The sequence below is a fragment of the Vulpes vulpes genome, chromosome 2 (genome assembly GCF_048418805.1).
Source record: "Vulpes vulpes isolate BD-2025 chromosome 2, VulVul3, whole genome shotgun sequence".
NCBI classification, from domain to species: domain Eukaryota; kingdom Metazoa; phylum Chordata; class Mammalia; order Carnivora; family Canidae; genus Vulpes; species Vulpes vulpes.
The window spans coordinates 142,419,733-142,441,259 of record NC_132781.1 but is presented as its reverse complement, the minus strand read 5'-3'; the positions used below and the strand labels follow the sequence as shown (position 1 = coordinate 142,441,259).

The 21,527-nt window shown below is 41.8% G+C and overlaps 1 pseudogene; it reads right to left on the bottom strand.

Annotated features, from left to right (window-relative positions):
* Positions 1-15,898: 15,898 nt before the first annotated feature.
* LOC112929569 (large ribosomal subunit protein uL1 pseudogene) lies at positions 15,899-16,549 on the bottom strand (annotated as a pseudogene).
* Between the last annotated feature and the right edge of the window lie 4,978 nt (positions 16,550-21,527).

Here is a 21,527-nt window from a genome sequence, read left to right as displayed (position 1 = left end):
AGGTAGAGAAGAGGGAAATGGAGGGGGACAAGAACTAATTGGAGAATAGGGGTCTGATGCTGCCCCTCCCAGTGGATGCCTCTCTTATTCCTTCCCCCAATCCTATCATGATAACACCAAAGCTTCTATCAGGGATCTGAGTAGTAGGCTATGTGAACCGTTGTCCTGAAATATAGGTCATCTGGATCAGTCAATTCTAGATGTTTCTGAGAAGTTCCAAAAATACACTAAGAGTTCAAATCAGAGCTCCATTCCTCTCTGGCTGGATGTCCTTGGACAGGTTACCTAACCTCCCTGACCCAATTCTTTCGGACATTAAAAAAAAAAATCACATATAAACCATGTTAGACTGGGGTTGGGAACAAAGTCTTTCCAAATCACATGTATTCAAAATCACCTTTAGAAAATCCTTTAAACCACTGCTATCTCCATAAATCTCTACACAGCAATCCTCAGGCACATTCAACTTTGAGAGCTCCAAAAGGAAAGCCTAGATTATGGGCTGGCAAATTATGGCCCTGGGCCAAACCCAGCCCATCATCTGTTCTTATAAAGTTTTATTGGAGGGGCGCCTGGGTGGTTCAATAGGTTGAGCATCCAACTGTTGGTCTCAGCTCAGGTCATAATCTAAAGTTCATGGGATTGAGCCCCACATCAGGCTCATGCTCAGTGGGGAATATGCTTAAAATTCTCTCTCTCTCTTTGACTCCCCCCCTTGTGTGTGTGTGTGTGTGTGTGCATTTGTGCTCTCTCTCAAAAATAAATAAGTAAATCTTTAAAAAAAAAAAGTTTTATTGGAACACAGACACATTCATTCATTCATATATTGTCTGTGACTGCTTTCACACTGTACCAGCAGAACTGACTGGTTGACATACAGGTCATATGGGCCCCAGAGCATAAAATACTTATTATCCAGCCTTTCACAGAAGTTTGCTGAGTCTTGGTCTAGGTATAGATGTGTGTCCATTCCACGCCCTCTGCCTTCAAAATAACTGACCAAATCCCTCTCAGTCCATGGAGAGAGGTGGAGAAATCCAAAGCACACCACTTGCTTTTAGGGTAGTCTCCATTTGTCTGTGATAGTAAACCTCTACAGTTCTCAATTTGGATTAATGGAATTGTTCAAAGGAGTCTTGGTGTAGGAGTTAGGTTCTAAACATCACCTGTAACAGCACTTGGAATTTGAGTTCTCTGAACATAGCACCTCCCCTTTCCCGAAAGAAAGTAAAAGTGCGGGTGAGGGATGTCAGCATAGAAGCAAGGCCTTTGGGGAGAGTTTGGGGCGGGGGGGGGGGGGGGGGGGGCGGGTAGGCTGTGTTCCTGGGAGCTGTCTGGGTGAGAGACTGAAAAATTCTCTGTGAATCAAGACTTCTCATCTACTGGCTTCACAGGAGCCTCTGACAAACTGGCTCTGTCCTCAGTAGAACAGGATGGTTCCCAATTTCATCCCACGGCTTTGCCTGTCTTCTAGACAGAGAGCCTCCTCAGAGCCCAAGCGATCCTAGAGACTTCACAGGCCATATTAATCATGCTGATTAGGCATGACCTCCCCTTTTGTAAACTCCTGTTGATGGCCTCAAACCAATCAGTACCTGTCGCAATGTTTATGGTCGCTAAATGAGGGTGGAAGACAGCATGAGGAGAGAGTGCTTTATGTGGGAATTAGGCCCTCTAGGCCAAGCTAATGCTACTCACAGAAAATGGTTTCCAGAAATTTCCTCATTGCTGTAGCTTATTTTTGGCTTCCCTCCCCCAACCCACAAGCTTTATTGAGGTATGACTAACAGATAAAAACTATATATATTTAAGTTGAACAACATGATCTTTTTTTAAGTAGGCTACATGCCCAGTGTGGAGCCCAACGTGGGGTTTGAACTCACAGCCCTAAAATCAAGACCTGAGTTGAGACCAAGATTCAGACGCTTAACTGACTGAGTCACCCAGGGACTCCAACATGATTTTTTTTTTTTTAAAAGCAGACAATGTGATTTCATATACATACATATTGTGAAATGATTAACACAATCAGTTTATTAACACATCCATCCCCTCATAGTTATCTTTTTGGTTGTGTGTCGTAAGAACACTTAAGATCTAATCTCTTAGCAAACTTCTAGTATACAATATTAACTATCATCACCATGCTGTATATTAGATTCCCAGATATTACTCACCTTGCTCTCTTTTGTGGCCTTCATTCATAAGGTTGGCCCTGTTGGTGAAAGGAAAATCACACTTTATTTATGTAGCTCCTTTTTCTGCAGGCATTGTCTCCCCAGAAAGGTGCTAGAGACTAGAGGCAAGAAACCTGCCATCTTGATTCAAACTGCCAGGAAATGAATCCCGTGTACCTCTTGGTAGCCAGTGACCTTGTAGGAGTGGGAACTGCTTTATCCCTTAGTTAAATCATCTGCAAATGGGAAACAGTAGTCAAGGCCAACTTCATAGACCTGTGACAGCTGCAGTTGCACAGACCCCACACTCAGCGGGGGCTTGCACTTGGTTCAGGACTCTATTATCCCCATCTTGAAATTCTCAGTAATTTTTGAACAAAGAGTCTCACATTTTCATTTTGCACCAAGCCCTACAGATGTAGTTGTCCCAAAGAGGGTGCTGCCCTCATAAGGATAACTGTGACAGATGAATGCATGGAAAGTTCTTGGTTCAGTACCTGGCATGCAGTAGGCACTCCTTAAATAAACTGTTCTCAGTGGTGTTTACTTGATCACACAACAGCCTTATGAGGCAAACCGAACTCATAGTATTATTAAGCCAACTGTGTAAGTTTACTTTACAAATGAAAGCATTAAGGCTCAGAGAGCAGAGATATCTTCTCAAGATCATCTGACTCAGCATAGGTCAATAAATTTTCATTCATTCATTCACTCATTCATTCATCAGAAAATGTTTGCTAGGATCCAGCTATGTGCCCACGGGCTTGGGAAGGCTGGTGAACAAGGCAAGCCAGTATCTGCCCTCATGCAGCACTATCTAGTTCTTCAAAACCACGAGCTAGTCCCAGAGAGAATCAAGTTCTGAAAAATCCAGGGCCACTACCCTCACTCAGCTCAGTAAACCTTCCAGTCATAGCTAAGGTCAAAACATCCTATAAATAGCTTTAGTCACATCCCAAGGCCCTTGGGGAATTTCTCAGTCCTGCTCTTAGAAACATGTCCACTGCCTCATGTTTGGCCCTCATGTTAGCCTCCAATATCATCCGTCATTCTTAGGCTTTTCTTCTGGAAGGACATCCCAAGTGATGGTCTGTTGCTTAATTTTAGGTTCTTTGCCCCTGGGGAGGAAGCCTATTCACAAACCCTGCTCTACCCACCCCAGTGCTCTGGGCCCTCACTCACCGGAAAGGGGGATGAAACAAGGGTCACATTGTCAGCTGCTTGTCACTCTTGGCAAAGCCACAGCAAGAACTGGAGTCTCATCCACAAATCCACCTGGCCCCATGATAAATTGGTCCCTTTCCTACAGACCCCTCCAGTCGTTCCCAGCACCCATCATCACTCAGTGATTCAATTTGTCCATGCCAAAAACTCACAACTCTGCTTCTGCCTCACATGCCCCCATTACAGGGTCTTTGTATCTATGGATGTAAGATGGGGGTTACACAGTGTTTCCCCAAACACCAAATCATTCAGGCTACTTTCCATGCCCATGTACACCTATTTACAACGTACTTGTTTTCTTCAAGTTGCCTTCCTAAAAGTTCAGTAAGTTTATCTAAAATGAATGTTGTATTTTTACCACTAGTCAATAGGCCCACTTGCCTTAAAGGGAAGGTGACCGCACAAATAAAAATATAAAATAAAAAAGGACACTGGATTAGACTGTGTGGATACTACCCACAACCATCTTTGGCACCACCAGGGCCCACCCAGGAAAATTTGGGGTTAAACTTATTCCCAGCACTGCATTAACAGCTGACAATACCTGAGTGTCCTACCTATTTGTAGATATTTTATTTATAGGGGAACTCTTGGAAACATCATGCTTAACCCATAGAAATAACATGGGGGTTCTAGGCTACTAGTAACAGAAGGAGGATATTTTTGCATAGTGTAGGGCTTTCTGATAAGGCTGAAATCTTTATGCATAGGCATGAAGTCACCTTACTCATCTATGAGGAATGCAGGCTCTGGACACTGAAGAGTGGGGTCTGGATTCCCTAGAGAGTGGAGGAAGAAAGGTGACCTGTTTTCAAACAAGCTCCATTTGCTTCCCAAGTAAAACCAGATAAGGAGCTCTGCCAGGTTCTCTGGTGTTTAGAAATACCTGGTGGAAGTGTGAGTTAGGAACAAATAATCCAACAGGTATCTACTGAATAGGTACTCAAGCATTTATCTGCTCATTGTCAGGGCTGGCTGGCAACAAAATGAAGTAGACTGTCCTGTATGTTAGCCAAGTCTTTCTTTTGTATCTTGGATTCACCCTGAGGGCTCATGATTCACCTCCACTTCCACTCTCTCACAATGCACCAGTTGAATTTGACCACCTTGATCCATTTCCCATGGGACCTGCCCCAGGTAACCCAGCTAGAACATTAATGCCCACAATGAGCACTGTAACTCTACAACCTTCATTACTGCCTTGGCATACAAAGCTTTTTCAGTTTTTGCCTGAGATTAATCACTTCCCTGGATAATTGACAGTGGGAACATCCATTTCCTTCAGAGAAGAACATTCTTTCCACCCACTGGGTGTCATCTTGTCACCCAGGTCTCAAAGACCACCACAAAAGAGCCAGCCATTAGTACACTTCACAAGGTCTGGGCTGTCCGGTCTTATTCATGACTAATTTGTCATGCTATGTAGACCCTTCCAGAGACTATATAGATGACTATTGTTAAAATGAGATGAGCTTGAGGAGAGAGGATATGAGAATGAGCTCTGGACAAAGATAGAAGCTGGGGGAAAAAGTAGAAGGACCTGGTATGAACCAAATTACTTTTCTTTTAGTATTCAAACTATAGTGAACCCAAACCCCCATATGCTCAGGGTATCTAAAGTCCAACCTTTCCCTGGGGTTTTTTCCCAGTAAATATTATGAGATATCCTCAAGTCTGCTTATCTAATCAGTGAATCAGCTCCCTTGATGTTACCCATTGCCACCTTCCTACAGAGAGTGACTTTCAAGTGTAACCCTGAAAGCATGACAACCTCATCTGCTCTTGGTTTCCCAGGAGCACTTCTCCCTACCATGGCCAAAGTAGCCCTACAGCTAGAACCCAAACAGCTCAAGAAATCCAAGGAATTCCCTGGAATTTGCCTATAATCTCCAGTGCCCTGCTTGTACCCCAACCATGGATAGGGAGCAGGATCTGCTGACTGGATCAGGCTTCTATAGTTGGTCAAGTATGAGAAAGGGTGGTCACACTCAAAGAAGTCCTTTGGGAAAATTGCCCCAAACTGCAGCTTTGTGTGAAATAAGAGATGAGCTACATGTTAGACAAAGGCTAGGACATTTTTACAATATTCCCAGACATTTTGCAAATGAAGGCTGTTCCTCCTTCCCCCACCAAAACAAAACAAAACAACACAACAGTGTGAATAAGCAGTGGCTTGTGCCTTTTACTGGGTCAAAGCAAGCTCAGGCTTTAGACCTTTTCTTCTGCTAATGCAACATCACCCGAGGACTGGACCCACTGGGATTAAGCAGCTTGATTTGGACCACCTGGTCTACCAAAATGTGTGCCTCCCATTACTACAGTGGCTATAGGGTTGATATAATGGAATTTGTAAACCGACATAGCCTCTGTCTTCCCTGAGGTCTTATTTCATGGAGAGGGAAATCACTTCAAATAGACAGAGCAGCCAGGGAACAAAAGCTCCCCAGCCCCCAACATCTAGCCCAGACAAATGAGATGTAGATAAAACAAGACTCTTAAAGAGTAATTCTGAATGCCTTGAATTCTTTAAAAAAAAAAAAAAAAGAAAAGAAAAGAAAAAGAAAGAAAAGAAAAGAAAAACAACAACAACAACAACAAAAAATAACCCTCCAAATAAGATTTTCCTAGGAAAGGATAGAAAAATACAACTGAAATGAAGCCTCTTGGAAATGAAAAAGAAATGGCACATTTGACAAGGGTCAGCTGGCCAGGCTCCTGTGATGACAGCGTTCTGGGAGTATTAATATGTACCAAGAACTGTAAATGGTTGCAAAAATGTACATGGATTCCTTGACATAATGTACTAGCTCACACCATCTGCCACTTTCAGCCGTCATGGGCTGCATGCTTGAAATCCTTTTTAATCACTTTCACTTAACAAGAAGTTGAGCTCAAAGCTAATTGTTGAAAATCTGCCACTAGAGCGGTTCCTTGGGGTTGTTGCTCTGGTGACATTTAAGGAGATCTAAGATGGGCAGAAGTCTACCAAAGAATGCTAAGAATTTTGCAACTTCATGTGCTAGTCCACACCAGGTTCTAAATTGAGCTTCTTTTATACTAATGTCGGGCATACACTGCAGGCAACCCAGTGGAATCTCTACATACAACATGCAGTTTCCACAAAGTCAGCTGAATGTGCTCAGGGAGAAAAAAAAAATTAGTAGAATATGGTCCCTACACATAAGCCAACTATTCTTTCTTTCTTAAGAAACTCAAGATCTATTCAACTCAAGAAACCATGAGTCCAACACTTCAAGAAGAATATGGCAATTCTGGACTTATTAAGGTCCGATACTGTATGCCCCAAATCAGATTTGCTATATGTCTGAGTGAGTTTAAAATATTTTTTAAATATGGGGTGCCTGAGTGGCTCAGTTGGTTAAATATCTGCCTTCAGCTCAGGTCATGATCCCGAGGTCCTGGGATCAAGTCTTGCATCAGGCTTCCCGCTCAATGGGGAATTGTCTATCTCTATCTCTCTATCTCTCTCAAATAAACAAATAAAATCTTAAAAAAAAAAAAACTACTTGAGGCACGTGGGTGGCTCAGTGGTTTTGTGTCTGCCTTCAGCTCAGGGTCTTGGGATCAAGTCTCACATTGAGTTTCCTGCAGGGACCCTGCTTCTCTGTCTGCCTATATCTCTGCCTCTGTCTCTCTCTCTCTCTCTCTCTCTCTCTCATGAATAAATAAAATCTTTTAAAAAATTAAAACTATTTAAAATATATTTCTCTATGAAATTTTTTATTATACACACTTTTTGCCTTTTACCTTTAGAACCCAGCCTGAGTCTTAAGAGATAAGCTTTCTTTTGACATTTTCCTCAAGTTCACAGAAAGCCAGCCTCCCTGTGGAGACTAGTGGGATTGTGCGTAAGGAAAGTTAGAATAACCACAGCTAGTGGGGGTAGTGATCTGTGAGGTACTCTCCAATTTACAGTGAGTTTGTTTTGCTTTTCCAGGGAATCATCCTCTTGGCAACATTTTGCCAAAAAGTCAGCTTTAAGACCCAAATAGCCAGGCTTTCTAAGAGGGAGATAAAGACCTTCTCCCATCCTTAAAAAAGAGCACAAGAGACCAAATCCAAGATCAGAGCTATATAAACCCTGTGAACCCTGGAAAGACACAAGCTGGAAACACACACAGGCACCTGAAAAGCCACAGGCCTTTGTCCCTTCTGCGCTGAAATGGTCCTTGAAGTCTCGTTGGCCAAATGGACTGATCTGAATACCAGATCCCATTATTCTCTATTATCTCCTATATTTGTTGACCATAGAATGAAGTTGTTTCCCACCATTCCTCAAATACATCTCATGACAATCTGATGTCTCAACTCACTTGGACCATAGGATGCCCAGATATTTGGTGAAACATTATTTTGAGTGTGTCTATAAGAGTGCTTTAGGGTGAGGTTGGCATTTGAATTGGTAGACTGAATAAAGCAGATTGCCTTCCCTCATGCAGATGGGCCTCACCCAATCAGTTGAAGGCCTGAAGAGAACAAAAGGCTTGGAAAAGGGGGACCTTCTCCTGTCTGAGAGCTTGAGCTGGGACATGTCTTTTCCTGTCCTTAGACTCGAACTGAAATATTGGCTCTTCTTGGGTCTCAAGCCTGCTGGCTTTTAGATCAGAATTTACACCATTGGAATTCCTGATTCTCAGGCTTTTAGACTCAAACTGGAACTCTTTCTCTGGACCTCCTGGGTCTCCAGCTTGCTGGCTGTAGATTTTTGGGACTTCTAAGCCTCCATAATCAAGTGAGCCAATTTCTCTGGAAAACCCCAGAGACTGGTTTTCCAGTTTTTAGTGTGGTTTTTTAGCACACTTCTGGAGCTAAAACAATCTTTGCTGTTTGTGCATCGAACTAGGTCTCAAACTGACTACATACATCAGAATAGGGTAGAATATGCTCTAGTAGCAAGCAGTTCCAAAAGCTCTAGGACTTAGAGCCACAGTGGTCAATACATACAATACATACCCAACCTAGATCAGTAGAGGAGCTCATGTCATTTGTCACTGTCATTCAGGGATGTAGGCAGATGGAACAGCCACTCCTACTTCCTCCACATCTTGCTGGCCACTGTGCCAGGGCAAAAGGAAGCTCTGAACAGTCTTGCACCAGGAATGAGACATTCTACCCTAGAAAAGACAAACATTATTTTCACTTACACCTCATTGACCTGGGCTGGTACACAGCTCCATCCAACCATTAGAGGAACAAGAAGTATAATCTTATCATGTGCCTGCAAGACAGGGAGTTGGAAATATTTAGTAAGGACTGCTCTATCCATCTAAGACTTGGCTCTCACTTCTGCTATCTTCTCTAAGTGTCTTAAAAATCACAAAGCAATCTATTTGACCAGGTCCTGTGAATTCATTGCTAGAAGAGCAAACAAACAAACAAAAAACATCTTGGATAGAGTTTTTATCAAAATAATCAGGTCAACAAAAAAAACAAGCAAGCAAATGTAAAACCCTGGGGGTCATGGCCTGGAATATTTCTTGGATGCTTTAGTCTTACTGTGTGGCCATAGAAAAGCATTAGTGCCCCAAATGAAGTATTGTTCCTTCCAGTTGTCTTTTTGTCCTCCATCCCACTTTGTGGGCAATCACCTTTCCAGAATTCTTCCCTTACAGTCTCTACTCCTTTTTTTTTTTTAATTTTTTAAAATTTATTTATGATAGTCAGAGAGAGAGAGAGAGAGAGGCAGAGACATAGGCAGAAGGAGAAGCAGGCTCCATGCACCGGGAGCCCGACGTGGGATTCGATCCCGGGTCTCCAGGATCGCGCCCTGGGCCAAAGACAGGCGCTTAACCGCTGCGCCACCCAGGGATCCCTACAGTCTCTACTCTTGATTTGAATTCTCTTCCATTTCCCCAAACTTCTCTATCTTCCTTCTATTCCAGGAATTGATTTTTTTAATTCAGGTGGGACATAACATTTAACTCAAGAGCATTATTACATAAATCATAGAGCAAGGCAATGGGGAATTTAGCCTTAAAAATTAGTGAGAATAATTCCTTTAAGATACGACACCATTTCAAGGAGCATTTGAGTGCAGCTGGGTCACACAAGAAAATCATTCCTTCAGAAGTTGCAAGGAAAAAACAGGGTTTCCTACAGCATCAAATACATGTTTGCTATTGACTCTTCCCCTATGGATAGTATTTTCAGAAAGTCATATTCTTATTTATTCATAAAGATGAGGGCAGAAATCAAAAGATAAATAGTATCTTTGGCCTTAACCACCCACCTCTTGATAAGAACAAATTGCATTTGAATTTCTCTTTCAGCTCTTTGATATTTGACATATATTTAAAGTAAATATCGGCCATATAGAATATCTGCATAATATTGGAGAGGGTTATAGTCATGCAAATAATACTGCTAGATTAGGGACCAGGAGATAAAAGCAGTGTTAACTCTAGGCCTTAATTTGAAAGGCTAAATCTGTCACCTGTCACTCTAATTACACTAGTCCTCTGTCCTCCACAGGTTTCCTGATTACACATACATGTGTTGTGGCTTTCAATGGAAGGGACAAAGCATTTTAGAGAAGCAACAAAAGTGTTCTTGTCAATTATAGCGGCTATTAATCCTAATTGTGCTTTAGAATTCTCACAACAACAGCGTTACAGACCCCAATTAATATACTACAGTTCATAGAGACACGATGGGACCTGAGGTGTTACTGACACTAGCCTAATAACTAGTCTGGATGTGGTGTGAACTGGCTCAGAGTTAGAATTTTAAGTACCACACAGAAAAGAAATTAGCATTCTTCAATCTCCTGTTGTAATGAGGGTGTAAGGAGCTGGCCGACACTGCAGAACTGTGGTTGGAGGTACATAAAGCCCCTGAAAGGGGAGTCTTGCTTTCCAAACCTTTTGAAAAATGGAAGGATCTTACCAGTGTTGTCAATCTGGATGAACTTGTGCAGTTGGGTTGAAGAGTGCGGGGTGCTTCGACTGGGAATGTTCACCTCTGTGATCAAACACTAAACAGAGAGTTACAAGGAATTCCAAAGGCCAGCTTCTACTCATCTGGAAGATAAGACTTCTAGAGGACAGATTTCTAGAAAAGAGGAAGAGAAGTATCTCTCCTTTTGTTTATAGTATTAAGAGCTTGCCTTGTGGTGTGGGTGGGAGTTGTACCTGTAAATAGGTGCTTATTCATATTTGTGAAAGACACACACACACATACACCTGTTCTCAACCACTCTCTACAGAGTAATGGCCTAACTTTAAAGGATTTTTGTCTCCATTCCATTGGTAGAGTTCCTCTTTTCACACATCTCAGAGGGCCAAGACACTGTTCCAGATGGTAAAATAAATTCCCTTCATTTAACTTGAATTGGTATCAAGATTTTTGTGCAATAGATTTGGACACAGAGGTGACTGAGTTAGGGGATTTTGTTTATCTGCATATCTTATTTCCAGATCCCTGCTCTTATTTGGCTTAAGTCCTCTATACATATCTCCCTGAACAGACATTACAATTAGGGACTTGTCATAGACATCCATGAATGCACGGATCACACTCTCAACAGGTAAGGTATCACTAATTTCTTCTCTTGGACAGTGATAAAGCAGAGTCAGGAGGTGGAGCTTAACACAGTGACTGCTCTCAGTGGCATGGACCACTCATTTTACCGCTCTATGCCCTGCTTCTTCACCTGCCAAAAGTGGGTACTAATTAAAGCCCCCAGGTCTTCCTAGGGATGTGATAGAGAAGAAAGGATATGAAGGCCTTTAGAAGGGGGCAAAAGTCTTATACAAAAATTGAATGCTATTAATCACCTAGAGAAGTGGTTTAAAACAAACAGTGATGGGGCACCTTGGGTGGCTCAGTTGGTTGAGTGTCCTACTCTTAGTTTTGGTCATGATCTCAGGGTCATGAGATCAAACCCCTGCCTCAGGCTCCATGCTCAGTGGGGAGTCTGTTTGAGATCCTCTCTCTCTCCCTCTACCCCTCCCTGCCTCTGCTTGCTCTCTCTCTCTCTCTCTTTCTCTATCTCCCTAAAATAAATAAATAACTATTTTTAAAAAACAATGGAGGAAGGAAGAGGAGAGAGACAGGGAAAGAAAATATAAGCATACTCATCATACTCATCAATAGAATCACCCTCAAGGGAGCTCTTGGAAAAGGTTGTCTATTCTATGGGATGTTGGTGGCTTGTTAGTGTCTTAAAAACATTCCAGCAATCCTATCTTCAGGTCTTAAGGTGCAGAGGCCTACTCTGGCCCTCCCCAACCTGTGCTTCTCTGGACAAGGAGTCCACAGGTCCAAGGGGACATATCTACACAGAACCCACATTGCTCCTTCTAGCCCACACCTGCATACCCAGATAGCTTCCAAGCTCCTAGGAGAAGAAACTTGGATGTGGATGCACAACTGGAGTGTTCACACACGTATCAAGGACTTCTTGTAGCCTGGTAAACAACCATGGGCAGGTTTGGAAGACAGAAGAGACTATGAGCTGGAAGCCAAGTTCTTCCAATACAGAAGTTCAAGGTGGCCAAGAATTCTGAATCCAAACCTGGATTTACAGGTAATTAGTAAGGTATATTTGTCAAGACAGGAGGATATAGTATATATCACATAACATTTTGTTAGCTTAATTTATAACTTTCAATGTTTAGATGTTGGTATATAGGCTTCCATTTACACTCTTTCAAGGCCCTGAAAATATTAGGATTGGGCCCAGATTCCAGGGTCAGTTAAGTTTGTGAAACACTGGGATAAATAGTTAAACAGACTCTTTTTTTTAAGTGCAGGGTATCTCAGAGCCTTAAATATGCATCATGCATTATGCATATCCTGGAAGGGATTATACCATATTTCCTTCATTCCAAAATGCACTTTTTTTCCCACATTTTAACATTTCTGAAATCAAAATGCATCTTACAGTTGTAGTCAGCCAGAAAACAGCTGTGCCCGAACATATGCATTAAAATTTGCAGAATGGCTGTCAGTGGCTTGGAAGAAAATCCCAGAAACAATAGTGGAGCATGTTTTTAAGAAATGTTGCAGCATCCAAACTCTTGTGACAGAGAAGAAGATACTTTAGGGGAAAAAATGCACAAACTTCAATGACTTGGAGTCAAACAAATGATTAGAAGGGTCCAGTTCAACATGAAGGAAGCCTAAGTAACTTAATTTGTTTCAATGTTCTTCTTTAATACCCAAGAGTGATTATGATAAAATACGTATATCTACATATATTATAGAACTCTTTCAATAAGTAGAAAATAAAAATTCTAAGTTCTATGAAAAAGTTATTTCATGGTTTAGTTGGTGGCAGTTTTTCTTTCTTGGTTGAGCATAAAGTAATGATATGTCTTTATTTAATGGCATTTTAGATTCTATGGAATACAACAGTATGTAAAGTTTCCCAGATGCCTCTGAATGGGGAGGCCCTTTTTCCCTAAATCATCACATGAGATTCACGTTTTCTGAAGTGTGCTTTGAAACAGTTGCCTTAACTCAGGGAATACTGAACTGTAGGGGTTGGCAGGGGCTTCAGAAGACCCAAATCTCTCATTTTCAAGACAGAAAAAGCTAGGTACTGAAGGAAAAGTGACTTGCCCAAGATTACAAAGCAGATAATCATATTATTATTATATTTTAATAGTTATAATATTATAAGAGTTACAATAATATATTATATATATTATATATATATAATATAATGTCTATACCTGCCAGTATTAACCAGCAGGTATAGACAAGAGCCAGCTATCCTGACTCCTGATATACAATTTTGATCCCTAGATGAATTGATTCCTCCTGGTTTTTAAAAATCAAACTAGTTGTTTCAACCACAATTAGTAAGTCAATATTCTGTCTTTTTTCTGTCTTGGCAAATTCAAAATTGGTTTCTCATTTGCCTGTCAATAATCAACAACAACAACAACAACAACTAAAAAGATTGACAAAGAAAAAAAATTCATGTAGAGAAATATAGATAGGTTAAAAATAAAAGAATAGGAAAAAGACATCATACAAATGCTAATTAAGTGGAAGCTGAAGTGACTTTACTAATATTAGACAAAGTAGACTTCAGAGCAAGGATGTTACCCAGAATCTTTTAATGACATTACTAACATTACAGTATTATAGCATCTAATGCCTAAATATGAAAGGTAACTCATCAAGAAGATCTAACAATCCTAAACATATATACCTAATAACAGAGCTTCAAAATATTTGAAGCAAAACCCAACAGACTAAAAAGAATAACAGACAAACCCACAGTTATGGTTGGAGATGTCAACAATCCCCTCTCAGTAATCAGTGGAGGAAGTAGGGAGAAAATCTGTGAGAGTACATCCAAATGCACAGCAATACATGTAAATAACTCTTTGGAGAAGCACAGTTTGAATCTGGGTTTTGCCAATGGAAAGTAATGACATGAACTCATGAGGTGCTACTCAGTCTAGAGTCCTGTCAGGGGAAATCAGTGTCACATGCTTCTATGATGATGAGATTTAAACAATTCATGAGTCTTTGATCATGAGCTCTCTACCTCTGCCCAAAGCATTAAGAAGCTAAGAGGAACCTGTATGAGGGGCTTGTCCTTCAATGACTGAAATATATATGGCCTCTTTTGGGGGGACAACAACCCTAATAGGACACAGAGGGCATAAACATTCATACTCACTTTTCTGTTTCTGTGTCATTTATCTCTAGAGAATGCTATATACATGCTAGATAAATCCCCATGTGGTAGATGGATACATTCATGGTTCCATGAATCATGCCTCCTTCTATCTATGCCCATGTGTAGGTCATCCCAGTCGGACTGTTGTCTTGGTCATGTGACTTTCTTTGGCCAATAGGATGGTCAGCAAACATGTCCCGGGCAGAGGCTCAAAACATACTTGTGGATTAGAGTTCTCTCTCTCTCTTTCTCTTTCTCTCTCTCTCTCTCTGCTTTTAAAACCAGCCACCATATAAAGAAGCCTAGGCTAGCATTGTGAAGACATGTGATCCCATAGACAGCCAAGCACCAATACCCAGAAATGTGAGTTAGGCCATCATAGATACCCAGCTCCAGACAAGCAACCAGAAGTGACCCCAGATGAAACGGGCTAAACAACAAAGCCCAAATTGCTGACCCACAGAACTGTGTGTAATAAAGTGGTGGTTTTAAGTTTTGGGGTGGTTTATTAGGCAGCAATCAATAACTTGTTATACCCAAAGCACTGGCCAGCTCTGCATCAAGAAAGGCAGGAGTAGTAACCACTCCTCTGGCTACTCAAAGGAGAAACAGAAAATGTCTCATTATATTGCCTGGGACTTTGGGCTTAACCTCTCCTGACGCAGTCCCTCTCTCAGCCCAACAAATCAATGCGAATAAAACACATGTGCTGGAAATCCCCTGATGCCCTTCTAGGCAGAACTTTTTGGTTAGGAAAAGAAAAAGAAACTTAATTTGAAGCTTTAATAACCTCCCAATTAGGTTGTTTCTGCTAGCATTAATATTTAATCATGACATTACTGTGACTATTTTAGAATTGAACTGAAATTAAGTATAAATGTTTGATCATAAATAATTTCATTATTAAAGATAATCTCTGTTATATACGTTTCTGTGCCTATCTTTTATTAAGTTTACTTTTCATGTTGACATTTTTAAGGGCGTAATTGTATGTTTTCGTTCTTAGTAATATTGTTACCATATATTAATTATGGCATCATGCCAGGAACACTAGTAATGAAATAAGTTGTTTTTTCTACTTCAAGAGCCAGCAATAGGCTCTCTCTCCTACACAACTAACAAATAGATGGTCAGCTTTGAGCTCTACACTGGTTCCCTGAATTATTCTTTCTCTCTATTTGTGCATAAGCACCATTGCTCTTGATTTATGGAAAAACTCAATGCAAACGAGAGCAGGAGGGATGGTTATCTTTGTCCTTTTTGTCAGGGGTTTCTTGGAAGCCACAGATACCACCAAAGGAGGGTGTGTGTGGCAGGAAGAATAACAGACTTCCAAAGATGTCCACATCCTAATCTCTAGAACCCTTGACTATGTCATTGTACCTGGCAAGAAAGACTTTGTGGATGTGATTAAGGACCTAGAGATGGAGAGATAATCCTGGATGATCTAGGTGGGCTCTATGTAATTGCAAATGTCCTTAAAAGTGGGAGAGAGGCACAGGAGAAAGTCAGGAAAGTAGATATGACAATGGAAGCATCTGTTGAAAAAATCTGTGAGAAGGACTCAACCCCCTACTGTGGATCTTAGAGGTGGAAGAAGGGGACACACATCAATGAATGGGGGCAGCTTCTAGAAGTTGGAAAATGGAAGTAAATGGATTCTTCCCTAGAACCTCCGAAAATGAATGCAGCCCTGATTTTGGCCTAGTGAGACCCAGGTTGGGCTTCAGAACTATATGATAACAGATGTGGGTTTGGTTAAGTTTTGTATTTTTGTTTTTGTTTTGCTTTATTTATTTATGTATGTATGCAGCACTAATGTTTATTAAGCTGTGCCTTAGCACAGGTGCTGGGGCTTGCCCACGGAGCTCTTGATGTATAAGCTCAGCTGTTCTGCCAATTCTTGAGCTATGACCCCAGGAAATTAACAGCTAAGTGGATGTTGTACACGAGCTCATCATCTGTCATCTTTACGTGGCCAATGGCCAAGGCCAGAAACAGCACCTTCTTCATCCAGCATTTGATCATGGACTTCACTTCATCCACTTTGGCCACCATGCTCTCATTGTGGGTCAGCAAGGAAGGGAACTTGTCAGCTTTAATCAGGCCTGGGCTCAGAATTCATAGGATTTGCTAGATCAGAGATTCTGAAGCCAAAAAGACATCATTCTTCTTGGCCAGCTTCTTGACTAATTTTTTTATTCTTGTTGAGTTTCCTCAGTGCCTCAACATCCATAGGGGGGATAGCCACAGCCTTAGCTGCATCACAGAGCTACTGGTCCTCCAAAACACATATGCAGAATTTGGGGCAGGGAGTGGTCTTAAGCCTGACGGTGCCTGGGAAGCATTTATCCTTCTGAGAATCCGAATACTCCAAGCCAATCTGCAGCTTCACTGTCTCCAAAAACTGTGGCCACTTACTCTGGTGCCCTTGCAGGACTTCCTGCACCACCTCATACAGAGTGTCATGAGAGATTTTGCTGTTCATGGTGCTGCATGTCACAATAACTGGAAAAGAGCTAGAAGCATGTGGTTTTAAGCCACCAAGTTTGTGGCAATCTGTTACAGCAGCCACAGGAAACAGGTATTGGTTGCATTCCTTGGGAGTGCATCAGTTGGATCTAAGCAGTCTCACGTATGGGCTGTAGCAGGAGACAAGTTGTAAGCTGGCATTTTCTAGTCAATAAAGTAAGGGCAAGAGTGGTTACTTCATAAAGTTATTGGGATAATTAAATAAGGCAATTTGCATAAACCGTTTAGCAGAGTGTCTAGTTCATTTTAAACACTTGGTAAAGGTCAATTATTGTTGCCGTTATTAAAACCTGCTGTGGCTGACTATTACTGTTCACACTTAGTGGTACCCTACCCTGGTAGAGGATCCCACCACCTACCCATTGACAAGTGACCTGCAGAGCCTTCCTGGAGGTGCTGCGTGTTCCCTGCCTCATTGTTAGGCTTGGCCCTGGGACTTTTTTTTGGCCAATGGACTGCAAGCAGACTCCAGCCAAGCCACTTCCAAGGGGAAGCTTTTGGAGCAGGTGCGTAGTTTGGCTCAGCCTCTTGTTCTTTTCTCTTTGTGCCAAGAAAGACATTTCCCAGGTAAGGCCTGCTCCTTCCACCTGAGTCCTGGCTGAGTAGACACATGGCACAGAGTGACAGCACATATAAAGTGATATGTAAACGTTTATTGTCGTAAGTCATTGAGATTTGGGAGTTGTTTGTTTTCATAGTAAAGTTGACAAACACACCTCTCATAGATACTGTTTAGAGATCTGTCAGCCTACACACACAGGCACACACCTGCCTCCAGACTACCTACACTTGGCCTACAATCACTCTGACACCCATTTAGTATTCTATCATACTAATGCTAGGAACCCAAGGGGTCTTAACCATAGTTAATCTAACCACAAATGGACACTTGGCCCCATGTGGGCAATTAAAGGCTTTTGCCAAGAAATTTGGAATTGTGACCTGGAGGCAGCTAGAGAGCTTTATCTAGGTCTATAAATAACAGGGAAGATTTGGAAAGAGGGGAAAATCCTAGAAACTATGTCCTGATCCTCCTGGACCTTGCAGTTGGAGAAGCAGAGAAGGCATATTTGCAGGGACAGAAGAGTAGAGATGACAGAGTAGAAGACATGGCAGCCTGAGTCCCCAGCGGTTTTCTAATCCCTGAACATGGTCTACCCTGAGGCCCATGGGCTCCATGGGATAAGCCAGTCTCCTTTCAATAAGTCCCCCCTCCTACTTAAGTAATGTCAAGTTGGTTTCTTTAACCTTGAACCAAAGGTACCTTGGCCAAGTTGAAGTTCTAGGTAGAGGTCTTACTATTAGGAGGTGTCAAGAAAAAGCTTCTATCCAGGAGAATCCCAAAAGCCCTGAGGAATCAGTCTGCATGTAACAGAGGACACTCCTCTTCTCTGTCTGACTGAGCTCCATCTGTGCAGAGCTCATAACTCCCTGTAAAGTTAGCTCTTGCTGTAAAGCTGAGCTCTTCTGGGCACATTAGTCAGAGAAGTAGAAGAATATGATTTCAGTATAATTAGTTCATTGTGAACCATCTATGTTAGAGTCCTATTCTGCTCTAGACACCATGATAGCAGAAAAAAACAAAAACAAAAAAAAGATAGCCCCATCCAGCCATTTGTGAGCATATAGCTTCGCAAAGGATGAGAGGGTAGGAAAGAAGCTCAAAGGAAAGGTTCCAGGTGGGAGGTTGGGCCCCATTTCTTCCACTAGCTATCTGTGTGGCTTCATCCACCACTCTGGCCTTCAACCGCCCATCGACAAGATGAGGGGCTACATTAAGTGATTTTTATAGGTTTTTTCCATGACACCTGGCCTATTGCCACCATAGCTAAGATCTGATAAGCAAAAAGTAGCCATTGCCCTTGGACTAGCAATAATTTCCACATACATATAGTGTGAGGCTGGCTTCATCGGAACCATGTGGGTAACTGCCTGAAAATGCAGATTTCTGGAGCCTCAACTCCAGAGTTCTGATTTGGTGGAGCTGGGCATCACCTTGGCTAGTGCTGCTTTTAATAAATGGCCCAATCTGGGAACCACTACCCCAGGCTATTGCAGATTCTACAGAAATGTCTCGGCCTTCCCACCTGTGCCCTTATAGGCAATCAGCAGCATGATAAATTGATAAATTGTACATTAGTTGGTAATATTTATATAGAAATTCTTTCCCAGCCTGGCACCCTATTATAGCTTTATATCTAGTATTAATTCCTAACAACCCTGGGAGGTATTTCACTCTCTCCAGAAAGATTTAATTCTCTCCTCCACACAGCTACGGACTTTGATCTGGCCTTCCCTGTAGGAAAGTGATTCGAATAAATAAATAATTAAAATCAAATAAAACACAAAAGGAAAAGAAATCCTGATCATTTAAAACTAGCTGCTCTGTGAGCCACTCTTATCCCCATACTCCTAAGGACCTTATGTCATTATCTACCACACCTCCAGTAAACAGTGAGGAAAAAATGACAAAGAAATGGCTAGTACTTCCAAGAGTAAGGTGGATCTAATGCAATGGAGATTTAGTCGGGAGCTTCTTCTGCCACTGATCCGATGGGCGGTTGAAGGCCAGAGTGGTGGATGAAGCCACACAGATAGCTAGTGGAAGAAATGGGGCCCAACCTCCCACCTGGAACCTTTCCTTTGAGCTTCTTTCCTACCCTCTGTGCATCAGATAAAGTAAAAGAAGTGACCCAGTTGGATGACCTTGAAATTTTATGATAAGATGTGATATCAGATATTTACACTCTGGTATAATAGGTAATAATCTATGAATACTAAGGAAGTGAGAGAAGGTGTGAGGCCATAAGCCACTGAGGATTTTACTGGATCTGGGGAGGGTTCTATTTCAAGGAGAAATGATAGCAAGTGACAATAGTTTTAAAAAGGCGTTCAATTATCTCTATATTTAAGTTTGAAGCTAGGTGTTCCTGCGTTGGTTCAGCTTTGCATCCAGGATCCATATTGTTTTCTATCTTCCATTCTTTTATTCCATCATCATCTACATGTAGATATTCAGCCTCCAGCTTATTACCTCATGATCACAAGATAGCTGCCTTAACCCTGGATATTATCTCATAACACCATAGCATCCAAAGCAAGAAGAGAGAGAGAACAAGCCCCTTCTTTATACATCTCTCTCTGTCATCATGCAGGAAAACCCCTCCCAGAAATAGTCCCCTTAAGCCTCTTTGGTTAAAAATGTGGTCACTTAGCCATTTATAAGGGTCAAATTGTGCTTCCCCAAAATTTATGTGTTGAAGCCGTAACTCCCAGTACCTCAGAGTGTGACCTTATTTGAAGACATAGTGTTTACAGAGGCAAGCAAGTTAAAGTGGAGTCTTTAAGGTGGTCTTAGCCACTTGTGTCCTTATAAGAAGAGGAGATTTGGACACAGAGGGAAGATGATGTGAAGACACAGGGAGAAGGAAGATGGCCATCTGTAAGTTGAGAGAAGTCTGGAACAAATCCTTCCCTCACAGCCCTCAGAAGGAACCAATCCTGCTGACACATTGATCTTGGATTTCCAGCCTCCAAACTGAGATAATAAATTCCTGTGGTTTAGGCCACCCGGGTTTTTGTACTTTGTTACAGCAGCTGTAGCTAACGAATACAGCCACCTGTACCTAACTTCAAGAGATGCCACAAAAGTGAGCGGATAATCAGCCTCTGTTGTGTGAGGCAGACCTATGAGCATACACTATGGAGAGGAGAATGTCTGCTGGCTAGGTAGCCAGTGATGGCAAGGCCATCTTTAAAAAAAAAAAAAAAGATTTTATTTATTCATGGGAGACAGACAGAGACGGAGACACAGGTAGAAGGAGAAGCAGGCTCCCTGTAGGGAGACCAATGTGGGATTCGATCCCAGGACCCTGGATCACCCCCTGAGCCAAAGGCAAATGCTCAACCACTGCGCTACCCAAGCGTCCCACAAGGTCATTTCCGTTTGCAAGTCACAGAAATAGATTCTGACTTTGTCAGAAGGAAAGCCTTAGAATATGAAGAAGGGGTTAGGATTGGGGAATTGGTGAGAAGGATAGAGAACCAAGCTCAGGAAAATACAAAAAGCAGGGCAGACTGAGGATCTGGATAGCAGGAATGACATAATCTTCTCATAGCTCCCCATTCCAATGAATGCGCTTCTAATACATTTTCTGCCATTGAAATCCCAACAATTCTGAGCCCCAGGAGAGCAGGGACCTAGCTTTTGTCCTAGGAAGAAGAGAGAGGGCTAACCTGATTTAGGTGTAACAAAGCAAGCTCATACTTGGCTGGAGACAGATAATTCCCCAAAAGGAAATTATGGAATTACTTCTTAAAGAAAATTAGGAATAAAAGATGGGAGGGGAAAGAAATCAATTTCCACTATACCAGTGGAAGAAGACAGTGGAATTGGAGACAAACAGGGCTTCTTTACTATCATGGCCGGTTGTCCCATACCCTGGGGAGGGGTCCTCAGGACCAAGCTCTATGTTATTATGCTTAAGCTGCCCACACTTTCCATTAAAAAACCCTCAAACCCTGAGCCTGGTCATTAATTACCTAGTATCCATTCTGGATTCATTCTCCAGTCTCTTCTTCTAAGTCCTCCCTATCCGTTTGTAAGCCCTCAAAGGACCACGTTAAGAAGCAAACACAAAGGAAAATGGTTTAAATTTGCTAGGATCACCCATTTTCTTCCAACGCAGTACCTTTGTCCATGCAAATAACAAAGACAAGAAAAATCACTGAGTCTGTATCAACGAAGCACCTAAACATTTAGCAGATTAGATCAAGTTGGCAAACAGCCTGTCACTCTGGTCGAGGGAGGAGAGAATCTGCCGAATTAGATGTTTGAGTGAATTGACAGGCTGTCTCGGTCAAAATAAGTCTTTTTTATTACATGTTGAGAGATCATAGTATATCAAAAAGAAAATCTACGAAAGCCACTTTTC